Raw genomic sequence first — 4,878 nt, 5'->3', positions numbered from 1 at the left:
GACTGCACCGACAATCTGAGTATTGAGTGATGAGTGTCACTGTGTGTGTGTGTGTGTGTGTGTGTGTGTGTGTGTGTGTGTGTGTGTGTGTGTGTGTGTGTGTGTGTGTGTGTGTGTGTGTACAGCGGGATCAGTTCATCCTGTAAGGCGTACGTTCATATTTTACTAGTTTTTCCACAGAGACTCCATCGTCCCTCAGTATATTTAAAGTAACTGGATTCATTTATAAAAAGAATCAGAGGATTTTAAACGTCGTCATGCTTTTACGCAGCGACTTGTCGAAGGGAAACCTTGTACATTTTACTCCTGTGCTTTTATTGTGTAGTTTTAGTTAGTGGTTATGAACCGAATGAAGATTTTACAGGCTAAATTAAAGTTGTTTTTTCCACAAAAGGCTGCTACTAATTATTAATATGGTCGTTGATGAATCCAATTCATTCATTCATTGATTGCAAATCAAATGGTGAAAAATCTGGTTTTTTGAGCCATTTAACAGTCAAAACAAAAACAGGAAGAGACTGCATTTATGTGGGACTATTTTCTCTGGCGGATTAATCCATATTTGTTGCTGTGGTGGGTTTTTAGGGCAGTAGGACAATGCATACGGGATTGATTTGAATTAAATTACAGTGTGTGTGTTGAATGTCACCAAACGCAACAGGGGTAGTTTCCTAAGTTTTAAATAGTATTTGACCAAACATACATTGTTGGTTTTGTTTTTTAACGCTGTTCATTGCCAAAATCTAAATACAGAATAAAGATAGATAGAAGTACTTTATTGATCCTTAATTTGGGACATTTCTTAGTTGCAGCAACACAAAAATAAGGCAATGTAATTACAATAAAACTAAATAAAATAGCAAAAAGAAAGTACAGAATGTACACAAAATATAAACAAAAACAAAACATAAAGCAGGATATTATGTGTAGAATAAGTGTGAAGGTGTGGAATAAAGACCATGCACACCAATCCCGATTGCATTTAACTAGGCAGCAGATATTCACATACTTACCTCATGTTGGAGACACCAGCAGGAAGAGCCGTGCAGCTCCACATGTTGGAGACACCAGCAGGAAGAGCCGTGCAGCTCCACATGTCACCACGAGAGGGCTCTGAACATCTGGTTTCCTGTGAAGTGGATGGAGGAGTGGGTTACTACTGAGGCTTCTACACACACACACACACACACACACACACACACACACACACACACACACACACACACACACACACACACACACACACACACACACACACACACACACACTTGTATTAACAGTATGTAGAAACGTATGCAAACCCAGACCAATATAACCATAAACACAAAGGATAATAAAACTATTTAGACTGCTTTTACTGTGTGTGTGTGTGTGTGTGTGTGTGTGTGTGTGTGTGTGTGTGTGTGTGTGTGTGTGTGTGTGTGTGTGTGTGTGTGTGTGTGTGTACCTCTGTATAGATTTGGCCTTGTAGGACTTCCCCAGTCCTGCAGCGTCCCACAGATGTGCATACAGGTGTTGAAAAGCTGGAAACACAAGAGGTGGATTAATCCGCCGCGTAAAGTAGTCCCCAGCAGATGCACTGTCTCTTCTGTTTATTAGAGAAAAACTACACTAGGCAGCTGTTTGAGAAAAAGACAGAGCCTTTCTTGCAATTAAATGATATATATGAGTGTTTTTTAAAGACGTGTGTGTGGAGCGACAGACAGTATTGAAACGTTTTTGGTAGTTTTGATGTTTTTAAGGATTAAGATGGTGTTAAAACTAAGCTTCACACACACCTGTTTGGAGGTGGCATGTTCTCCCACACTCTGATAGACCAGTCCAAGCCGGAGCAAGGCCTCCAATTCAAGCTTGTTGTCTTCAACTGAAACAGGAATGATTCTATTCACTCACATTAAATAATAGTTTTTGGGACATTTTCCAAAAGACTCCACACATCTTTGGATATGTCAGATAGTCAAACACCACCATATCTTTCTTTATCCCGATTCTTGGACCATCACACATCATACCAGAGAACATGGATGTTTCTTTACTCCTACCCTTAGTGGCGACGCTGTGGCCCCTGTCCAGCAGCAGCCTGAGGGCCTCGCTGTAGTCCTCGGCCTCCAGAGGAGCGTCGGCCAGGCGGCTGATCCCGTGAAATCCTTGTTGGAGCAGCTCCACACAGATGATCTGCGTCAGACTGTTTCTGAACCTGGAGCCATGAGAGAGGTTTTTATATTTAATGTATATTAGAGGAAAAGAGGACGTCAAGATGATAAGCAGAGGGTCTGGATCGTAGTTGAGGGTGCAGACATCTTTCTTTTGAATCCATAACATCAAATCCTGCCGGTAAACTCACAGAGAGATTTCAGCCTTAGAGACCCTCAGCTGATCTCTCTAACCCTGGTCCAGGTGGGGGGAGCTGGGCTGAAAAGATAAAGAGCATGGCAGATCAAATATCAGACAGAAACATCTGAAATGATACTCAATGAGATGGATCTCCCTGCCTCAGTGCAGACTGTGGGAGGGAGAGGTGTCATTGTGGCAAACTTAATAATCCAAAACTGGAGCAGCATAAAACAAAACAAGCATTGCACATCATTCAAAATTAAAAGGTAGAAATAAACAATTCTGAAATATGAACACCTTATCTCGGGGCTGATCACTTAAATATTCACTTTAAGGAATAAAAACAGCTTTTATTCTTTTAGCTGCAATGCTAACCTAACTAGCCTGACTGCTGCTTCTTCTTCTTCGTGGTTTCTGCCGTCCATGTTTTCCCCGCGAGCGCTAACCTATTGTGATGCACTTTGCGCCCCCTTGTGGACACACAGCAGAACTGCTCCACTAAGAGCGCTTCATTTTAAACAGATACTGGTAATAAGAATAAATGTACAAGATAAACAACACATACAAATATGTTAAAAGCTATTAAAAAATATGTAAACTGTTTGTTAATTATTTGGGAATGACTCCTTCTGACTGATTGCTTTGACTTTTTATACTATAAATGTATTTGGTTGATAATTCCTACATAGAATAACTTGTTATAACTTTGTTTAAAAGAAATTGTAAAAAGAAAAGTTAATAAATTAAAGCAAATGCATGTTTTTAGGGGTTTTCTCTCTTGTGCTTTTCATATGAAACACAATTTAATGAAAGGAATAAGTTATAATAATTAAACTGTCCATATAATTTCCCTTTTGGTAAAAACAAAGAACAATAACTGAATAACTGTTCCTTTCCTAGTGTTGTTCATGGTGTGTGAATAATGACTCTTATTGTATATTTGAATCTAAATTTCTTTGTGCAGTTGGATCATATTGTTGAGAAGTATTCATCCGTGTGTCAGGAGGATATTTAATCCTGTGTTCATCGTCTCCTCTCAGGGAACTCATTCTGCCGCACTGATTAATGAATCAACCAATTTGCATATCGGATAAATCTCCATCCTTTGTTTGAAGAGGCTTCTGTGGGATAATCGAATGTGACCGAGACAATCTGATACACACACACACACACACACACACACACACACACACACACACACACACACACACACACACACACACACACACACACACACACACACCTCAGGGGAAAGGAAATGTTTTTTTTAAACGATGAAAAATGTGCAGGATTTCTTCCAGCAGAAGCCTTTATTTCTTAGCTGGTTAATTAGTTAGAATTAAAGCTGGATGTTTATGTGTTTCCATTAGATATTTACCCAAAATAATGAAATATTATAACTGGATTTGTTGTAGTTTTGTGCAGATAACTCACGCTGATTCATAAAATATAAAAACATAATGGCACGTTATTGCAAAAACCGGACTGTCCACAAACCCTAAAGGTATCATTAAACACAATTATTAGTAATGCTGGAACAAAGGGTTTGTCTATGACGACAGAAAAATCAGAGCCAGGTTTTATTTCACTGAATAATAAAATACTAATCTTTTATTTCCATCCTCTGCAGTAACCCCGGGGGGTTTGAGCCCCCCCGTTGTGCCGACATGTTCTCCTTCTCACTTTTTAATTTGAGTTTGTATGAAAGCAGGTGCAGATAAACAACAATAAAGGCTCTCTGTCACAAACCGTCCTCATCACTTCCTGTCTGACGGACGCAGGTGACAAACGAGATTGAATTCCTCTTTTTTTATCCTCCAGTGAATCCTAATAACTGAGATCTGATGCGACACGAAGAGGGACAAATAAAGTCCATTCAGGAGCAGAGACGCAGTCTACCGACCTCTGACCTCTGGTAATATCATCCCAGCAACACCAGCAGAACTGCAGCGTCCACTTTAAAGAGTCCTCTCCTGCTGATGTTCAGGTGTATATCAGTATGTAGAGTCTCTACTTTAAAGAGTCCTCTCCTGCTGATGTTCAGGTGTATATCAGTATGTAGAGTCTCTACTTTAAAGAGTCCTCTCCTGCTGATGTTCAGGTGTATATCAGTATGTAGCGTCTCTACTTTAAAGAGTCCTCTCCTGCTGATGTTCAGGTGTATATCAGTATGTAGAGTCTCTACTTTAAAGAGTCCTCTCCTGCTGATGTTCAGGTGTATATCAGTATGTAGCGTCTCTACTTTAAAGAGTCCTCTCCTGCTGATGTTCAGGTGTATATCAGTATGTAGTGTCTCTACTTTAAAGAGTCCTCTCCTGCTGATGTAAACACATGATGTAAAACAATATGATCAGATGAACTCAAAGTGATCCAGCTCTTAATCCCCGTTTAAGATACATCATGTTGCGTTCAGGGTCATAGTTATTCATGTCATGTCCGCCAGAGAAGACCAATCATGGTCCGTGTTTATAGGGAGGGGTGTGTGTGTGTGTGTGTGTGTGTGTGTGTGTGTGTGTGTGTGTGTGTGTGTGTGTGTGTGTGTGT

The sequence above is a fragment of the Eleginops maclovinus genome, chromosome 8 (genome assembly GCF_036324505.1).
Source record: "Eleginops maclovinus isolate JMC-PN-2008 ecotype Puerto Natales chromosome 8, JC_Emac_rtc_rv5, whole genome shotgun sequence".
Lineage (NCBI taxonomy): Eukaryota > Metazoa > Chordata > Actinopteri > Perciformes > Eleginopidae > Eleginops > Eleginops maclovinus.
The sequence above is the reverse complement of the archived record's forward strand: the minus strand, read 5'-3'. Positions refer to the sequence as shown.